The following is a 21,841-nucleotide window of genomic DNA, read 5'->3' as shown; positions in this document are numbered from 1 at the left end:
TCAGACTGCCAGATGGTGAAGCGCGATTCATCACTCCAGAATTCGCTTTTCAACTACTCCAGAGTACAATGGCTGTGAGCTTTACACCAATCCAGCTGACACTTGGCATTGCGCATGGTTATCTTAGGCTTGAGTGCGTCTGCTCTGCCATGGAAACCCATTTCATGAAGCTCCCAACGATCAATTTCTTGCGTTGCTTCCAGAGGCAGTTTGGAACTCGGTAGTGAGTGTTGCAACTGAGGACAGACGCTAAGCGCTTCAGCACTCGGCGGTCTCGTTCTGTGAGCTTGTGTGGCCTACCACTTTTTGGCTGAGCTGTTTCTACTTCACAATAACAGCACTTACCGTTAACCGGGGCAGCTCTAGCAGGGCTGACATTTGACGGACTGACTTGTTGGAAAGGTGGCATCCTATGATGGTGCCATGTTGAAAGTCACTAAGTTCATTCTACTGCCAATGTTTGTCTATGGAGATTGCATGGCTGTGAGCTTGATTTTTTACTTCTGTCAGCAATGGCTGTGGCTGAAATAGGCAAATCCACTAATTTGAAGAGGTGTACACATACTTTTGTATATTTAGTGTAGCTGTTTAGCTCGTCTTCGTGCAGGTTGTGTGTTTGTGTGCGTGTGCATCTGTGTCTGCTTGTGATTTTGCTTGTGCGTACATCTAAATATATCACAAGACCACTTTACAATAATTTTTATTTACAATAGATGACAGGTTATTGTGCACAGTTACATGCATTTGAATAAGTCACTGACACTCCCATGGGCAAAGAAATTCAAAAGGGGTGGTGATATTAGCTAACAGTAATTTTGATCCAAATGTGCAAATTGTCCAAACAGATCATCAAGGTAGATGGATTATTTTAAATATGTTATTTGACAATTAACAGGTATGGCTTATTAACCTATACGGTCCAAATAATCAAGCTTCTTTGAAAATAATATATAATAATTGATCAACTCTACAAGCAACACTAGACTCTATAATTATGGTGGGAGATTTTAATATGGTTTTAAATACCTCTATGGACCGTAAAGGATATCACACTACAAACTATCCCCCTCGGGCACTTAAGGAAATCATGAATGGCATGGATATATTGGAATTAGTGGATATATGGAGGCTTAAATACCCTGACCTAGTGAGATATACATGGCGGAGGCTTAATCAAGATAGTCGTCTTGATTACTTTCGTAAGTCATTCTCTCTGTCACCAAAAGTTTTTTTTTAAGTGTTGAAAGGGGACAGAATGCGGTCGGATCATCACATAATTGGCATATATATTACTCTTACAGAATTTCCATGTGGGCGAGGATATTGGACATTTAATCAAAGCCTACTGGATGATAACTTGTTTATAACTAGGATATAATAATTTATAACTGACTTTTTCCTACAAAACACAGGTACAGCAGATCCCCTTATTGTAAAGGACACTTTTAAATGTGCATTTAGAGGCCATGCAATCAGTACTCATCTATTAATCAAAAGCAATTTAGGTCAAAAGAGTCCATATTAACAAAGGAAATGCAAGGACTAACAGTACAGATAGATAGCAATAAAAACTGTACCACAGAGGCTCAGAGTAAGTTAGAGGAAAAAACAAAAAGAAATGGAGGAACTTATTCAAGAAAGATCCAGTGTAATATATTATAAAAAATAAAGCGAACTGGATGGAATATGGGGAAGAATGCACCAAATTATTTTTCAATCTTCAACATAGAAATGCTACAAAAAAATACGTGTTGAAACTTGTTACAAATGATGTAGTCACGCATGTCTCACTGAACAGTATTTTGAAAGAGGAAGTAAAGTACTTTAAGACTTTAAGAATATGTTTTCGTTTCAGTCTCCTCCATCTCCACTAACCAAAGCTATTTGTATGGATTCTTTCCTATTAATAATGTAAAATTATCATCTGTACAGAAAGACTCATGTGAAGGCCAAATTACAGAGGAGGAACTTCTTGATGCAAACTCTGGGAAAACTCCAGTGCTGGATGTCATACCAGTGGAAGTATAACAAACTTGTTTTGATTTTCTCAGAGGACCATTATTAGCATGTTTTAACCACTCCTGTATAAATGGTAGATTATCGGACACACAACAAGAAGGTCTAATTTCATTATTACTGAAACAGGATCCAAGTAGTATATATGAAGATCCAGGCCATTAAAAAAAATGGAGGCCTCATACACTTCAGTGTTGTGATGCAGAAATTCTAGCAAAATGCTTGGCACATAGAATTAAAAAGGTATTGTCAGATATTATTCATCCTAATCAGACAGGTTTTTTTTTACATGGATGATACATTGGAGATAATATAAGACAAGTACTGGAAACAATAGAATACTATGAAATATCGGGAAAACCAGGCCTGGTTTTCATAGCTGATTTTGAAAAGGCTTTTGATAAAGTATGACTGAAATCTATTTATAAATTACTAGAATATTTCAATTTTGGAGAATCTCTTATAAAATGGGTTAAAGTTATGTATAGTAACTCTAGGTGTAAAATAGTAAATAATGGCTACATCTCAGAAAGTTTTAAACTGTCAAGAGGAGTAAAACAGGGTTGTCCACTATCGGCATATCTATTTATTACTGCCATCAAAATGTTAGCTTTTAAAATGAGATCCAACAATAATATTAAGGGATTAGAAATCCATGGCTTGAAAACAAAGGTGTCATTGTACGCTTATGATTCATGTTTTCTTTTAAAACCACAAATATAATCTCTCCACAGCCTCATATGTCACGGCCTACTAGGAGTGGTGGGTTGGAATCAGGCGCAGAGAGCAGGGTTCGGTAAATCGTAATTTATTCTCTGGCAAAAAACGGTCACGCCAACATACAGGGCGCATAAAACAGACCAGCCCAAACACAGGACCAAACAGACTGGAGAATACAAACATGAAACCACAACCAACAGAGTAACAAAAAACAATACCGCACAAAACAAGGGCGGGTCAAACTACTACATATAGGGAAGCTAATTAAACCAAAATACACACAGTTGAAACTAATAAGACAAAACCAACAGACAAGCGAAAAAGGGATCGGTAGCGGCTAGTAGGACGGTGACGACGACCGCAGAGCACCGCCCGAACAGGCAGGGGAGCCAACTGTTTAGAGACATACCCTAAGCGACTTACAGCTGTAATCGCAGCAAAAGGTGGCGCTACAAAGTATTAACTTAAGGGGGCTGAATAATTTTGTACGCCTAATTTTTCAGTTTTTGATTTGTTAAAAAAGGTTGAAATATCCAATAAATGTCATTCCACTTCATGATTGTGTCCCACTTGTTGTTGATTCTTCACAAAAAAATACAGTTTTATATCTATATGTTTGAAGCCTGAAATGTGGCAAAAGGTCGCAAAATTCAAGGGGGCCGAATACTTTCGCAAGGCACTGTATATAATGAACGTGAATTCGGAGGGCAGAAATGATTAAATAGTAAAGCATTAGACCTCTCACTAAAGGCATCAGTCATACAAAAAGTATACTTAAATCCAAAATGGTTCTCTAGTAAATTAGTAAGAATGTTCAAGAATGGCCTTTTCCCTTTATTCAGATTACAACTGCTCACTTTCGGTTATTTGAAAACAAAATAATCTCCAAGATATTGTTATTTTTTAAACAAGCCTTAGAAAGTTGGTTGCAATTTAAGTTTAATCCACCTGAGAAGACAGAACAAATAATACAACAAATATTGTGGTTAAAGTGAAATATACTAATTGATAATAAAAAAAAACGTATTTTTCGAAAACATTTTTTTTTAAAGTATCAATTTTGTAAATTGGACTGGTGTAGTTATGTCACACATGCAACTAACACAGCCATATGGAAATGTCTGCCCTACCCAAAATTACTATTTGCAGCATTACCACAAAAATGGAAGAGGCAAGTAGAAGGGGGAAAAGTTGTCTGTCGGCCCTGCATTAATGACCAAAAATCGTTAAAGAAAATTTAGATAAATATAAATAGACACCAATGTCATTTAAGAACCAAAAAATGGACAGCTGTGCCATATAAATTGCAAAATAGCTGGGAAGAGATTTTCGATGTACAGATTCCATGGCACATGGTTTACGAATTGATGTGCAAAACAATGCTGAAGGGTGGGACTAATAACAACAAGATAACCAATGTAAAACATACTGGGTGGGTCTTCCAAATGGACAATCACCATAAGCATATTTCCAAAGTTGTGGCAAAATGGTTTAAAGACAACAAAGTCAAGGTATTGGAGTGGCCATCAAAGCCCTGACCTCAATCATATAGAACATTTGTGGGCAGAACTGAAAAAGCTTGCGTGAGCAAGGAGGCCTACAAACCTGAATCAGTTACACCAGCTCTGTCAGGAGGAATGGGGCAAAATTCACCCAACCTATTGTGGGAAGCTTGTGGAAGGCTACCTGAAACATTTGACCCAAGTTAAACAATTTAAAGGAAATGCTACTAAATAGTAATTGAGTGTATGTTAACTTCTGACCCACTGGGAATGTGATGAAAGAAATAAAAGCTGAAATAAATCATTCTCTCTAATATTATTCTGACATTTCACATTCTTAAAATAAAGTGGTGATCCTAACTGACCTAAAACAGGGATTTTTTTGCTATGATTAAATGTCAGAAATGGTGAAAAACTGAGTTTAAATGTATTTGGCTAAGGTGTATGTAAACCTCCTACTTCAACTGTAAATATATATGTATGTATATGGGTATGTGTATTTATATATGTATATGGGGAAGCAATGTAGCCTAGTGGTTAGAGTGTTGGACTAGTAACCGAAAGGTTGCAAGTTCAAATCCCCGAGCTGACAAGGTACAAATCATTCGTTCTGCCCCTGAACAAATTCTTATTTTCAATAAAAAAAATATTTAAAAAATTGTGGGTTAACTACCCACTGTTCCTAGGCCGTCATTGAAAATAAGAATTTGTTCTTAACTGACTTGCCTAGTTAAATAAAGGTTAAAAAAAATATATAGATATATATATTTACCCCAATAATATATGGGGGATTGGACATGATGCAGACAATTACATCATTTTTTTATTAACACTGACAAGCTGCAACCCTAGCAATAGCTGAAGTGCACATGGAACCACTGTAGCAATTGTTTCAAGAACGGGTATCAATGTCACCAAATCTGAAAATACTACTGTGACCTTTCATTGACTCCTTGCATTGATCGGTTGGATTGATTGATTGATCAATTCATTAATTCATTTCCTTCCTCAAGTATTAATCCATTGTTTTGGTGTTTGCGATGCAAGGTGATATCCAACTTTCCAAACCCACACCGCTCTCTGCCACGTACTGTAAATACAAACTGTCAATCAAAACACAAGAAAAAAGCTATGACATCTTCTGCAACACTCCACAGCTTAAGGCAGACATAAAATTACACGATATTAAGCTGTCAGTCAACAGAATGACAAACTTCTCCGTAATACATGGCTTAGGGCCAGATATTCCTGTATGGGAAGGGTCCACAGGCAAGGTGTTTGTTATGAGATGCCACTGCAGTACACAGAATGGAGAGATGAGTGATGATAGTCAACTGAGAGGCTGTGAATGTTCTCCTCTGGTCCTGAGTGACCCTGTTTCATAATCGTGTGTGTGTGGGCGCACGTGTGTGTGTGTGTGTGTGTGTGTGTGTGTGTGTGTGTGTGTGTGTGTGTGTGTGTGTGTGTGTGTGTGTGTGTGTGTGTGTGTGTGTGTGTGTGTGTGTGTGTGTGTGTGCAGCAAGTCTCTCAAACAGCTGTGAGACTCAAAGGCCAGTGTTGAATGACCCAGCGAACCACATCTTAAACTATATCTCCCCATCAACCCCACACACACACAAGCCTAGACAGACAGGTCTGCCTGTCGCCTCAATAAAATCAAATCAAATCATCCAACAAGCCCAACAGTTTCGTCTTTAAGTGTTTGCCTCGAAGACCCCGCTGCCTGCTGCCACCCGCAGACCTGAGAACCTGACACACTCTGATCCCTCCCTGGGATCCTTCTCGCTCTCTCTGAAATGCAATCTCAGTCACTCACTGGATAGGACACTGGGACCCCAGGAGGGAGGCTGAGATTTAGAGAAAGGAGACAGAATAACTCCACTGGAAGGAAATGGAAAATATGAAAGCTGAACTGAGCTGAGCTGAAAGATGGAGAAGTGAAGAGTAGCAGTCCCTCTCATTGCAGAGGCCCAGTATGATTCTTATACAGGGAGCCTACAAGGCATATAGGTAGATGGCAACTTAACATATTCTGGAATTAGAAATGGGAAATAAATTAATTTATTGAAATAATACTGCATTATTATTTCATTTCTGCTTGTCAACCCCCCTCCCCAGTTCATTACCACTGCCAATATGGTTTTACTTGGTAAATCTCTCTCTCTCTCTCTCTCTCTCTCTCTCTCTCTCTCTCTCTCTCTCTCAAGCTCAGGCTCAAGGCTGAGGTAGAAATGTAATGTAAAGCTCAATTAAGGGCAGCACCATTGACAGTAAGGTACTGAATTGCACACACTCATGAATGCCTTTCCTTTCCTAATTATATCTGTGTATTATAAATATGTCTGAGGAAGGAAGGAGAGCTCATCAGGGAGAGGGAGAGAAAGCTTGCGATTGCACCGTGGGTGACAGCATCTCCCTTCGCCAGGTGATACCTGGAGTGACGGTAGATTAGTGCTCTGTAGGTGGGACGTGTTAATCAAAAGAGTCACACCGTAACACATCACCCCTCATCCCATCCCTCCCTGAACACCTTATCCCTCATCCTCCCATCCCCTCTTCCCCTTGTCTGTCCCTGAACACATTAGCCCCTGTCCCTTCATCTCTCCTTGAGCTACAGTGTTGGCAGGACCCATGGCTACAGAGTGGAAGGTAGTCTCATCTCATATTCTCCCTGAAGCTGTATAGCATAGAGTAAAACTAAACTAAATGAGGGGGTCTTTCACCGTCAGCAAACAATGGAGTTCTGCAATCTACTGTGCCTGCCTGCTGATTAATATAGAACAACCAGCTAGGGCATGCGCTCAAGTATAGGGTTTGTTCAATGCTAGCAGCAACATTCTCAACAGTCAATGTATGAGGAAAAATACACAGTATACAGCATATGTTTTTAATTCAAATGCAATCCAGTATAATCTAATATTGCTTTTGGGATGGTTCTAATAGATAGGCTGACATCTATAACATTTCAATATACTGTATTCTCCTTACCTCTCACTAATGACATGTATACTGTATTTTTTTCTGCATTTTGTATAGTTTGCATTTTGAAAATAAAACAATCTGAATGATAAAAAATATTAATGAACCTAGGTTGTCATGGCATTGTAATTACAACAGGCTCAGTCATTTTATCTGTCTCATGAGGTTCTCATCAGTGCCCTGTGTTCTTGGCTTGTAAATTAGCTTTATTGCCCACTCTCACTTAAAGTCATCATGATTAAATAAGCCATCTTGGCGTGTATGTACAGTATGGGTGTAAATCTTGAACGATGGACCTTTCAACCTCATGCCATCATAATTTAGACAGAATAAAAACTGGCAGACATTACATCATCACCTAAATATTCTTTGTGGTTGGATGTTCCATTAACATCCATGAGAGGGTTTTCACATGATTTGGTCCCAATCTAGATATACTCTATGTCAATACTATGAACACCAAGGAGGTCTGAAATATCCTCTAAACCATTTTAATTGACTACAGTCTCAAAAATAGCAGACCATTTCCATATTTGTAAACCTTTTCGTTACAAAATCTTTGTTACTGTGCAATATTCGAAAAGTGTAAGTTACTATTTCAAATTACATTCAAGTGTCCGTCCTTAGCCCGTAAGGTTTCTTGAAGGGAAATCAAGTGCTCTTTCAACCATCTAAGTTACATTCATTGTGAGTCGCTAAATACTTTGAAGCATATTGATTTGCTCCCCCTCAACGTCTCATCAGTACTTCTCCCTCAACAAACATCGCTGTGGCATGACAGACTGTGAGGCTGCTCATCAATAGCTCTACTTGTCTTGTCTGTGTGTGTATGTGTGTGTGTGTATATGTGTGCAGGCGCATGTCAAAATGTACCCTATTCTCTATATAGTGCACTACTTTTGACCAAGGCCAATAGGGCTCTGGTCAAAAGCAATGCACTATAATGGGAATAGGGTGCTATTTGGGACTCACATCTGTGTCTATCTGAATGCATTTAACAAGCCACTGCCTGGAATATGGGACGTTCTAGAGCGGAATAACTCAATGCCACATGAAAACAGCTTACCTGCAATTATCGCATCTGAGGTATCATTTCCCCCCTCTGGTTTTGTTAGCTTTATAAACCTAGAAAAAAAAACTTACAGGATTTTGTCAGGTAATAAATAGACACAGGTGGGGTTATGCTAGTATTAAATACTCTCTCAGTACAGTTGAGAAGAGACTGGATTGTGCATCTAATACATGTACAATAGGTATACCTATAGGTATTAAGACAATGTCATTTATAGCAGTGAGCAGATAACACCACTGAATAGCCACTGTCTGTCCGCCAGGATCTTTCTTTCCCCAAAGGGACAAAAAACACACCTGTTGTCAGGAACAAGGGCTTAGCAAAGCCATGGAAGTTCAAAATATTACGTTTTGGAAACCATTGACCTTTGATAGCTGCTAGGATTAGATGTATATGTGTGTTGAAGAGAGGGGAGAGATTTCAATTGTTATATATCATTTGGAAGCTATGGAAACTATAGGAACTTTGGAAAGTATTTGAATATATGGAGATTACAGATAATACTCTACGTCCTATTCAGTAAGTTAGTGTCAAGAAACTCTGCTCTGTTTTCAACACACTATGGTCTCTGGCTCCAGATAACTCTTCTTTTTCATTACAGAGAACTTGAAAGTGCATGTAATCTGTCAACTCCATTTTGGAGGCTGCAATAAAGTGTGCATTCAGGTATGACAAAGTGGTTGTTGATGAAAATGTGTTTGAACGACAACAGCAACCCAAGGGAATTTGCCCAGTTTAGGTGACCTTAGATACCACTGTTGATATCTATTCAGATTTTCTTTGCATTTGATATTTACTTTCAGAAAGACAGCATACCATAATAAAAACATACCCATATGTACCAAAATAAAGACATACCATATGTACCATGTACCATGTACCACAATAAAAACATACCCATCTGTACCATATACCATAATAAAGACATACCCATAGGTACCATGTACCATAATAAAAACATACCCATATGTACCATACTAAAGACATACCCATATGTACCATGCCCCATAATAAAAACATGCCAGTCTGTACCATATACCATAATAAAAACATACCCATATGTACCATAATAAAGACATACCCATATGTACCATGTACCACAATAAAAACATACCAATATGTGCCATATACCATAATAAAGACACACCCATAGGTAACATGTACCATGATAAAACATACACGTCTGTACCATGTACCACAATAAAAACATACCCATATGTACCATAATAAAGACATACCCATATGTACCATGTACCACAATAAAAACATACCCATATGTACCACAATAAAAACATACCCATATGTACCATAATAAAGACATACCCATATGTACCATGTGCCACAATAAAGACATACCCATATGTACCATGTACCATAATAAAAACACTGAACAGTTTATAATGCGTTTTAGGGACTCTTGTACCCTGACTGGCACAAGGGGAATCCGAGAAGGGCATTTTCAAGACAAAGTCTCTCGTTCCAACAGTGGGATTCAACTGAGCATAAAAGATGGGTCCTCTCCCTGCGAGACATCCATTTGGAACTAAGAGTCTCAACAGACCTTTCTGGTGAAGCAAAGTCAATAGAGTAGACACTGAATTGTGGTTGTCCAAAACTTTGCAGGGGCCAAAATATCGTTTCACCACAAGTTGACGTGCCTGTCTCAGACTTTTAACTCCATTGTCAGGCATCCAGGCATCCCTCCTTTTGATTAATATTTAAAGCCTAAAAACAGAAATCAGTGTTAAAGGCAATTGGCCACATCAATTCCCAGATGCCATGACGTCCATTGTGGTATTTGATGTCAGGGACCGGATACTGGTGTTTAAAGTGATGTGTGGCCCAGGGCTTGCTGATGCCAGATTTTAGAGGGAGGCCCAGGCTACTCCTATTGCTGAGTGAGTGTGGACAATCCCTCCATGGATGAAACTGTCTGAAAACACAACAATGAAGAGCATCACTAGATTCCACAGAGATTCATCTAGGAGTGATAGCCCATGGAAAAGAGTTCAGTGAGATTTGTGTCTATTTTGAGATATGAGAAAAAGCATTATTACCCTAATAATGTTGTTCTGAACACTGAGAGACACTGCATCCTTCCAATATACACTATAACCCAGGGATCATCAACTAGATTCAGCGGGGGGACAATTTTTTCTTGAGCAGATGGTCGGGTGGCCCAAACAGAATTACAAGTAATTTGTAGACTGCAAATCGACCACAAGAAGCCCAAACATATATCATATTTGACTAAAACATAATAATTTCAAACCTTGCTTACACTTTTATACGATCACGTCTCTCTATTATGCGTTGGAATACTTGGGAACAGGAGACTGCATATAAACACTTACAGTGCAGTGAAAAAGGGAGACTGCATATAAACACTTACAGTGCAGTGAAAAAGGGAGACTGCACATAAACACTTACGGTGCAGTGAAAAAGGGAGACTGCACATAAACACAGAGTGCAGTGAAAAAGGGAGACTGCACATAAACACTTACAGTGCAGTGAAAAAGGGAGACTGCACATAAACACAGAGTGCAGTGAAAAAAGGAGACTGCACATAAACACTTACAGTGCAGTGAAAAGGGGAGACTGCACATAAACACTTACAGTGCAGTGAAAAAGGGAGACTGCACATAAACACTTACAGTGCAGTGAAAAAGGGAGACTGCACATAAACACAGAGTGCAGTGAAAAAAGGAGACTGCACATAAACACTTACAGTGCAGTGAAAAGGGGAGACTGCACATAAACACTTACAGTGCAGTGAAAAAGGGAGACTGCACATAAACACAGAGTGCAGTGAAAAAAGGAGACTGCACATAAACACTTACAGTGCAGTGAAAAAGGGAGACTGCACATAAACACTTACAGTGCAGTGAAAAGGGGAGACTGCACATAAACACTTACAGTGCAGTGAAAAAGGGAGTCTGCACATAAACACTTACAGTGCAGTGAAAAAAGGAGACTGCACATAAACACTTACAGTGCAGTGAAAAAGGGAGACTGCATATAAACACTTACAGTGCAGTGAAAAAGGGAGACTGCACATAAACACTTACAGTGCAGTGAAAAAGGGAGACTGCACATAAACACAGAGTGCAGTGAAAAAGGGAGACTGCACATAAACACAGAGTGCAGTGAAAAAAGGAGACTGCACATAAACACTTACAGTGCAGTGAAAAGGGGAGACTGCACATAAACACTTACAGTGCAGTGAAAAAGGAGACTGCACATAAACACTTACAGTGCAGTGAAAAGGGAGACTGCACATAAACACAGAGTGCAGTGAAAAAAAGGAGACTGCACATAAACACTTACAGTGCAGTGAAAAAGGAGACTGCACATAAACACTTACAGTGCAGTGAAAAAGGGAGACTGCACATAAACACAGAGTGCAGTGAAAAAAGGAGACTGCACATAAACACTTACAGTGCAGTGAAAAAGGGAGACTGCACATAAACACAGAGTGCAGTGAAAAAAGGAGACTGCACATAAACACTTACAGTGCAGTGAAAAGGGGAGACTGCACATAAACACTTACAGTGCAGTGAAAAAGGGAGACTGCACATAAACACTTACAGTGCAGTGAAAAATGGAGACTGCACATAAACACAGAGTGCAGTGAAAAAAGGAGACTGCACATAAACACTTACAGTGCAGTGAAAAGGGGAGACTGCACATAAACACTTACAGTGCAGTGAAAAGGGAGACTGCACATAAACACAGAGTGCAGTGAAAAAGGAGACTGCACATAAACACTTACAGTGCAGTGAAAAAGGGAGACTGCACATAAACACTTACAGTGCAGTGAAAAGGGGAGACTGCACATAAACACTTACAGTGCAGTGAAAAAGGGAGACTGCACATAAACACAGAGTGCAGTGAAAAAGGGAGACTGCACATAAACACTTACAGTGCAGTGAAAAAGGGAGACTGCACATAAACACTTACAGTGCAGTGAAAAAGGGAGTCTGCACATAAACACTTACAGTGCAGTGAAAAAAGGAGACTGCACATAAACACTTACAGTGCAGTGAAAAAGGGAGACTGCATATAAACACTTACAGTGCAGTGAAAAAGGGAGACTGCACATAAACACTTACAGTGCAGTGAAAAAGGGAGACTGCACATAAACACAGAGTGCAGTGAAAAAGGGAGACTGCACATAAACACAGAGTGCAGTGAAAAAAGGAGACTGCACATAAACACTTACAGTGCAGTGAAAAGGGGAGACTGCACATAAACACTTACAGTGCAGTGAAAAGGGGAGACTGCACATAAACACTTACAGTGCAGTGAAAAAGGGAGACTGCACATAAACACTTACAGTGCAGTGAAAAAGGGAGACTGCACATAAACACAGAGTGCAGTGAAAAAAGGAGACTGCACATAAACACTTACAGTGCAGTGAAAAAGGGAGACTGCACATAAACACTTACAGTGCAGTGAAAAAGGGAGACTGCACATAAACACAGAGTGCAGTGAAAAAAGGAGACTGCACATAAACACTTACAGTGCAGTGAAAAAGGGAGACTGCACATAAACACAGAGTGCAGTGAAAAAAGGAGACTGCACATAAACACTTACAGTGCAGTGAAAAGGGGAGACTGCACATAAACACAGAGTGCAGTGAAAAAAGGAGACTGCACATAAACACTTACAGTGCAGTGAAAAGGGAGACTGCACATAAACACTTACAGTGCAGTGAAAAAGGGAGACTGCACATAAACACTTACAGTGCAGTGAAAAATGGAGACTGCACATAAACACAGAGTGCAGTGAAAAAAGGAGACTGCACATAAACACTTACAGTGCAGTGAAAAGGGGAGACTGCACATAAACACTTACAGTGCAGTGAAAAAGGGAGACTGCACATAAACACAGAGTGCAGTGAAAAAAGGAGACTGCACATAAACACTTACAGTGCAGTGAAAAAGGGAGACTGCACATAAACACTTACAGTGCAGTGAAAAGGGGAGACTGCACATAAACACTTACAGTGCAGTGAAAAAGGGAGACTGCACATAAACACAGAGTGCAGTGAAAAAGGGAGACTGCACATAAACACTTACAGTGCAGTGAAAAAGGGAGACTGCACATATACACTTACAGTGCAGTGAAAAAGGGAGACTGCACATAAACACTTACAGTGCAGTGAAAAAAGGAGACTGCACATAAACACTTACAGTGCAGTGAAAAAGGGAGACTGCATATAAACACTTACAGTGCAGTGAAAAAGGGAGACTGCACATAAACACTTACAGTGCAGTGAAAAAGGGAGACTGCACATAAACACAGAGTGCAGTGAAAAAAGGAGACTGCACATAAACACTTACAGTGCAGTGAAAAGGGGAGACTGCACATAAACACTTACAGTGCAGTGAAAAGGGGAGACTGCACATAAACACTTACAGTGCAGTGAAAAAGGGAGACTGCACATAAACACTTACAGTGCAGTGAAAAAGGGAGACTGCACATAAACACAGAGTGCAGTGAAAAAAGGAGACTGCACATAAACACTTACAGTGCAGTGAAAAAGGAGACTGCACATAAACACTTACAGTGCAGTGAAAAGGGAGACTGCACATAAACACAGAGTGCAGTGAAAAAAAGGAGACTGCACATAAACACTTACAGTGCAGTGAAAAGGGAGACTGCACATAAACACAGAGTGCAGTGAAAAAGGAGACTGCACATAAACACTTACAGTGCAGTGAAAAGGGAGACTGCACATAAACACAGAGTGCAGTGAAAAAGGAGACTGCACATAAACACTTACAGTGCAGTGAAAAGGAGACTGCACATAAACACTTACAGTGCAGTGAAAAGGGAGACTGCACATAAACACTTACAGTGCAGTGAAAAAGGAGACTGCACATAAACACAGAGTGCAGTGAAAAAGAAACTGCACATAAACACTTACAGTGCAGTGAAAAGGGAGACTGCACATAAACACAGAGTGCAGTGAAAAATGGAGACTGCACATAAACACTTACAGTGCAGTGAAAAGGGAGACTGCACATAAACACAAACAGTGCAGTGAAAGAGGGAGACAGCACATAAACACTTACAGTGCAGTGAAAAGGGAGACTGCACATAAACACTTACAGTGCAGTGAAAAAGGGAGTCTGCACATAAACACTTACAGTGCAGTGAAAAAAGGAGACTGCACATAAACACTTACAGTGCAGTGAAAAGGGAGACTGCATATAAACACTTACAGTGCAGTGAAAAAGGAGACTGCACATAAACACTTACAGTGCAGTGAAAAGGGAGACTGCACATAAACACAGAGTGCAGTGAAAAAGGAGACTGCACATAAACACAGAGTGCAGTGAAAAAGGAGACTGCACATAAACACTTACAGTGCAGTGAAAAGGGAGACTGCACATAAACACTTACAGTGCAGTGAAAAAGGAGACTGCACATAAACACTTACAGTGCAGTGAAAAAGGGAGACTGCACATAAACACAGAGTGCAGTGAAAAAAGGAGACTGCACATAAACACTTACAGTGCAGTGAAAAAGGGAGACTGCACATAAACACTTACAGTGCAGTGAAAAAGGGAGACTGCACATAAACACAGAGTGCAGTGAAAAAAGGAGACTGCACATAAACACTTACAGTGCAGTGAAAAAGGGAGACTGCACATAAACACAGAGTGCAGTGAAAAAAGGAGACTGCACATAAACACTTACAGTGCAGTGAAAAGGGGAGACTGCACATAAACACAGAGTGCAGTGAAAAAAGGAGACTGCACATAAACACTTACAGTGCAGTGAAAAGGGGAGACTGCACATAAACACTTACAGTGCAGTGAAAAAGGGAGACTGCACATAAACACTTACAGTGCAGTGAAAAAGGGAGACTGCACATAAACACAGAGTGCAGTGAAAAAAGGAGACTGCACATAAACACTTACAGTGCAGTGAAAAGGGGAGACTGCACATAAACACTTACAGTGCAGTGAAAAAGGGAGACTGCACATAAACACAGAGTGCAGTGAAAAAAGGAGACTGCACATAAACACTTACAGTGCAGTGAAAAAGGGAGACTGCACATAAACACTTACAGTGCAGTGAAAAGGGGAGACTGCACATAAACACTTACAGTGCAGTGAAAAAGGGAGACTGCACATAAACACAGAGTGCAGTGAAAAAGGGAGACTGCACATAAACACTTACAGTGCAGTGAAAAAGGGAGACTGCACATAAACACTTACAGTGCAGTGAAAAAGGGAGTCTGCACATAAACACTTACAGTGCAGTGAAAAAAGGAGACTGCACATAAACACTTACAGTGCAGTGAAAAAGGGAGACTGCATATAAACACTTACAGTGCAGTGAAAAAGGGAGACTGCACATAAACACTTACAGTGCAGTGAAAAGGAGACTGCACATAAACACAGAGTGCAGTGAAAAAGGGAGACTGCACATAAACACAGAGTGCAGTGAAAAAGGAGACTGCACATAAACACTTACAGTGCAGTGAAAAAGGGAGACTGCACATAAACACAGAGTGCAGTGAAAAAAGGAGACTGCACATAAACACTTACAGTGCAGTGAAAAAGGGAGACTGCACATAAACACTTACAGTGCAGTGAAAAAGGGAGACTGCACATAAACACAGAGTGCAGTGAAAAAAAGGAGACTGCACATAAACACTTACAGTGCAGTGAAAAAGGGAGACTGCACATAAACACAGAGTGCAGTGAAAAAAGGAGACTGCACATAAACACTTACAGTGCAGTGAAAAGGGGAGACTGCACATAAACACAGAGTGCAGTGAAAAAAGGAGACTGCACATAAACACTTACAGTGCAGTGAAAAGGGAGACTGCACATAAACACTTACAGTGCAGTGAAAAGGGGAGACTGCACATAAACACTTACAGTGCAGTGAAAAAGGGAGACTGCACATAAACACAGAGTGCAGTGAAAAAAGAAACTGCACATAAACACTTACAGTGCAGTGAAAAAGGGAGACTGCACATAAACACAGAGTGCAGTGAAAAATGGAGACTGCACATAAACACTTACAGTGCAGTGAAAAGGGGAGACTGCACATAAACACAAACAGTGCAGTGAAAGAGGGAGACAGCACATAAACACTTACAGTGCAGTGAAAAAGGGAGACTGCACATAAACACTTACAGTGCAGTGAAAAAGGGAGTCTGCACATAAACACTTACAGTGCAGTGAAAAAAGGAGACTGCACATAAACACTTACAGTGCAGTGAAAAAGGGAGACTGCATATAAACACTTACAGTGCAGTGAAAAAGGGAGACTGCACATAAACACTTACAGTGCAGTGAAAAAGGGAGACTGCACATAAACACAGAGTGCAGTGAAAAAGGGAGACTGCACATAAACACAGAGTGCAGTGAAAAAAGGAGACTGCACATAAACACTTACAGTGCAGTGAAAAGGGGAGACTGCACATAAACACTTACAGTGCAGTGAAAAGGGGAGACTGCACATAAACACTTACAGTGCAGTGAAAAAGGGAGACTGCACATAAACACTTACAGTGCAGTGAAAAAGGGAGACTGCACATAAACACAGAGTGCATTGAAAAAAAGGAGACTGCACATAAACACTTACAGTGCAGTGAAAAAGGAGACTGCACATAAACACTTACAGTGCAGTGAAAAGGGAGACTGCACATAAACACAGAGTGCAGTGAAAAAGGAGACTGCACATAAACACTTACAGTGCAGTGAAAAAGGAGACTGCACATAAACACTTACAGTGCAGTGAAAAGGGAGACTGCACATAAACACAGAGTGCAGTGAAAAAGGAGACTGCACATAAACACAGAGTGCAGTGAAAAAAGGAGACTGCACATAAACACTTACAGTGCAGTGAAAAGGGGAGACTGCACATAAACACTTACAGTGCAGTGAAAAGGGAGACTGCACATAAACACTTACAGTGCAGTGAAAAGGGAGACTGCACATAAACACTTACAGTGCAGTGAAAAAGGAGACTGCACATAAACACAGAGTGCAGTGAAAAAGGAGACTGCACATAAACACTTACAGTGCAGTGAAAAAGGGAGACTGCACATAAACACTTACAGTGCAGTGAAAAAGGAGACTGCACATAAACACAGAGTGCAGTGAAAAAAGGAGACTGCACATAAACACTTACAGTGCAGTGAAAAGGGAGACTGCACATAAACACAGAGTGCAGTGAAAAAGGAGACTGCACATAAACACTTACAGTGCAGTGAAAAGGGGAGACTGCACATAAACACAGAGTGCAGTGAAAAAGGAGACTGCACATAAACACTTACAGTGCAGTGAAAAGGGGAGACTGCACATAAACACTTACAGTGCAGTGAAAAGGAGACTGCACATAAACACTTACAGTGCAGTGAAAAGGGGAGACTGCACATAAACACTTACAGTGCAGTGAAAAAGGAGACTGCACATAAACACAGAGTGCAGTGAAAAAGGAGACTGCACATAAACACTTACAGTGCAGTGAAAAAGGGAGACTGCACATAAACACTTACAGTGCAGTGAAAAGGGAGTCTGCACATAAACACTTACAGTGCAGTGAAAAAGGAGACTGCACATAAACACTTACAGTGCAGTGAAAAAGGGAGACTGCATATAAACACTTACAGTGCAGTGAAAAGGGAGACTGCACATAAACACTTACAGTGCAGTGAAAAGGGAGACTGCACATAAACACAGAGTGCAGTGAAAAGGGAGACTGCACATAAACACAGAGTGCAGTGAAAAAAGGAGACTGCACATAAACACTTACAGTGCAGTGAAAAGGGGAGACTGCACATAAACACTTACAGTGCAGTGAAAAGGGGAGACTGCACATAAACACTTACAGTGCAGTGAAAAAGGGAGACTGCACATAAACACTTACAGTGCAGTGAAAAAGGGAGTCTGCACATAAACACTTACAGTGCAGTGAAAAAAGGAGACTGCACATAAACACTTACAGTGCAGTGAAAAAGGGAGACTGCATATAAACACTTACAGTGCAGTGAAAAAGGGAGACTGCACATAAACACTTACAGTGCAGTGAAAAAGGGAGACTGCACATAAACACAGAGTGCAGTGAAAAAGGGAGACTGCACATAAACACAGAGTGCAGTGAAAAAAGGAGACTGCACATAAACACTTACAGTGCAGTGAAAAGGGGAGACTGCACATAAACACTTACAGTGCAGTGAAAAGGGGAGACTGCACATAAACACTTACAGTGCAGTGAAAAAGGGAGACTGCACATAAACACTTACAGTGCAGTGAAAAAGGGAGACTGCACATAAACACAGAGTGCAGTGAAAAAAGGAGACTGCACATAAACACTTACAGTGCAGTGAAAAAGGGAGACTGCACATAAACACTTACAGTGCAGTGAAAAAGGGAGACTGCACATAAACACAGAGTGCAGTGAAAAAAAGGAGACTGCACATAAACACTTACAGTGCAGTGAAAAAGGGAGACTGCACATAAACACAGAGTGCAGTGAAAAAAGGAGACTGCACATAAACACTTACAGTGCAGTGAAAAGGGAGACTGCACATAAACACAGAGTGCAGTGAAAAAGGAGACTGCACATAAACACTTACAGTGCAGTGAAAAGGAGACTGCACATAAACACTTACAGTGCAGTGAAAAGGGAGACTGCACATAAACACTTACAGTGCAGTGAAAAAGGAGACTGCACATAAACACAGAGTGCAGTGAAAAAGAAACTGCACATAAACACTTACAGTGCAGTGAAAAAGGAGACTGCACATAAACACAGAGTGCAGTGAAAATGGAGACTGCACATAAACACTTACAGTGCAGTGAAAAGGGGAGACTGCACATAAACACAAACAGTGCAGTGAAAGAGGGAGACAGCACATAAACACTTACAGTGCAGTGAAAAAGGGAGACTGCACATAAACACTTACAGTGCAGTGAAAAAGGGAGTCTGCACATAAACACTTACAGTGCAGTGAAAAAAGGAGACTGCACATAAACACTTACAGTGCAGTGAAAAAGGGAGACTGCATATAAACACTTACAGTGCAGTGAAAAAGGGAGACTGCACATAAACACTTACAGTGCAGTGAAAAAGGGAGACTGCACATAAACACAGAGTGCAGTGAAAAAGGGAGACTGCACATAAACACAGAGTGCAGTGAAAAAAGGAGACTGCACATAAACACTTACAGTGCAGTGAAAAGGGGAGACTGCACATAAACACTTACAGTGCAGTGAAAAGGGGAGACTGCACATAAACACTTACAGTGCAGTGAAAAAGGGAGACTGCACATAAACACTTACAGTGCAGTGAAAAAGGGAGACTGCACATAAACACAGAGTGCATTGAAAAAAGGAGACTGCACATAAACACTTACAGTGCAGTGAAAAAGGGAGACTGCACATAAACACTTACAGTGCAGTGAAAAAGGGAGACTGCACATAAACACAGAGTGCAGTGAAAAAAGGAGACTGCACATAAACACTTACAGTGCAGTGAAAAAGGGAGACTGCACATAAACACTTACAGTGCAGTGAAAAGGGGAGACTGCACATAAACACAGAGTGCAGTGAAAAAGGGAGACTGCACATAAACACAGAGTGCAGTGAAAAAAGGAGACTGCACATAAACACTTACAGTGCAGTGAAAAGGGGAGACTGCACATAAACACTTACAGTGCAGTGAAAAGGGGAGACTGCACATAAACACTTACAGTGCAGTGAAAAAGGGAGACTGCACATAAACACTTACAGTGCAGTGAAAAAGGGAGACTGCACATAAACACAGAGTGCAGTGAAAAAGGAGACTGCACATAAACACTTACAGTGCAGTGAAAAAGGAGACTGCACATAAACACTTACAGTGCAGTGAAAAAGGGAGACTGCACATAAACACAGAGTGCAGTGAAAAAAGGAGACTGCACATAAACACTTACAGTGCAGTGAAAAAGGGAGACTGCACATAAACACAGAGTGCAGTGAAAAAAGGAGACTGCACATAAACACTTACAGTGCAGTGAAAAGGGGAGACTGCACATAAACACAGAGTGCAGTGAAAAAAGGAGACTGCACATAAACACTTACAGTGCAGTGAAAAGGGAGACTGCACATAAACACTTACAGTGCAGTGAAAAGGGGAGACTGCACATAAACACTTACAGTGCAGTGAAAAAGGGAGACTGCACATAAACACAGAGTGCAGTGAAAAAAGAAACTGCACATAAACACTTACAGTGCAGTGAAAAAGGGAGACTGCACATAAACACAGAGTGCAGTGAAAAATGGAGACTGCACATAAACACTTACAGTGCAGTGAAAAGGGGAGACTGCACATAAACACAAACAGTGCAGTGAAAGAGGGAGACAGCACATAAACACTTACAGTGCAGTGAAAAAGGGAGACTGCACATAAACACTTACAGTGCAGTGAAAAAGGGAGTCTGCACATAAACACTTACAGTGCAGTGAAAAAAGGAGACTGCACATAAACACTTACAGTGCAGTGAAAAAGGGAGACTGCATATAAACACTTACAGTGCAGTGAAAAAGGGAGACTGCACATAAACACTTACAGTGCAGTGAAAAAGGGAGACTGCACATAAACACAGAGTGCAGTGAAAAAGGGAGACTGCACATAAACACAGAGTGCAGTGAAAAAAGGAGACTGCACATAAACACTTACAGTGCAGTGAAAAGGGGAGACTGCACATAAACACTTACAGTGCAGTGAAAAGGGGAGACTGCACATAAACACTTACAGTGCAGTGAAAAAGGGAGACTGCACATAAACACTTACAGTGCAGTGAAAAAGGGAGACTGCACATAAACACAGAGTGCATTGAAAAAAGGAGACTGCACATAAACACTTACAGTGCAGTGAAAAAGGGAGACTGCACATAAACACTTACAGTGCAGTGAAAAGGGAGACTGCACATAAACACAGAGTGCAGTGAAAAAGGAGACTGCACATAAACACTTACAGTGCAGTGAAAAAGGGAGACTGCACATAAACACAGAGTGCAGTGAAAAAAAGGAGACTGCACATAAACACTTACAGTGCAGTGAAAAGGGGAGACTGCACATAAACACAGAGTGCAGTGAAAAAAGGAGACTGCACATAAACACTTACAGTGCAGTGAAAAGGGAGACTGCACATAAACACTTACAGTGCAGTGAAAAGGGGAGACTGCACATAAACACTTACAGTGCAGTGAAAAAGGGAGACTGCACATAAACACAGAGTGCAGTGAAAAAAGGAGACTGCACATAAACACTTACAGTGCAGTGAAAAGGGAGACTGCACATAAACACTTACAGTGCAGTGAAAAGGGAGACTGCACATAAACACTTACAGTGCAGTGAAAAGGGGAGACTGCACATAAACACTTACAGTGCAGTGAAAAAGGGAGACTGCACATAAACACAGAGTGCAGTGAAAAAAGAAACTGCACATAAACACTTAGAGTGCAGTGAAAAAGGGAGACTGCACATAAACATTTACTATGCAGTGAAAAAGGGAGACCGCACATAAACACTTACAG

Source organism: Oncorhynchus nerka, linkage group LG22, assembly GCF_034236695.1.
Source record: "Oncorhynchus nerka isolate Pitt River linkage group LG22, Oner_Uvic_2.0, whole genome shotgun sequence".
Taxonomy (NCBI): domain Eukaryota; kingdom Metazoa; phylum Chordata; class Actinopteri; order Salmoniformes; family Salmonidae; genus Oncorhynchus; species Oncorhynchus nerka.
This window is presented reverse-complemented; position numbering follows the sequence as displayed.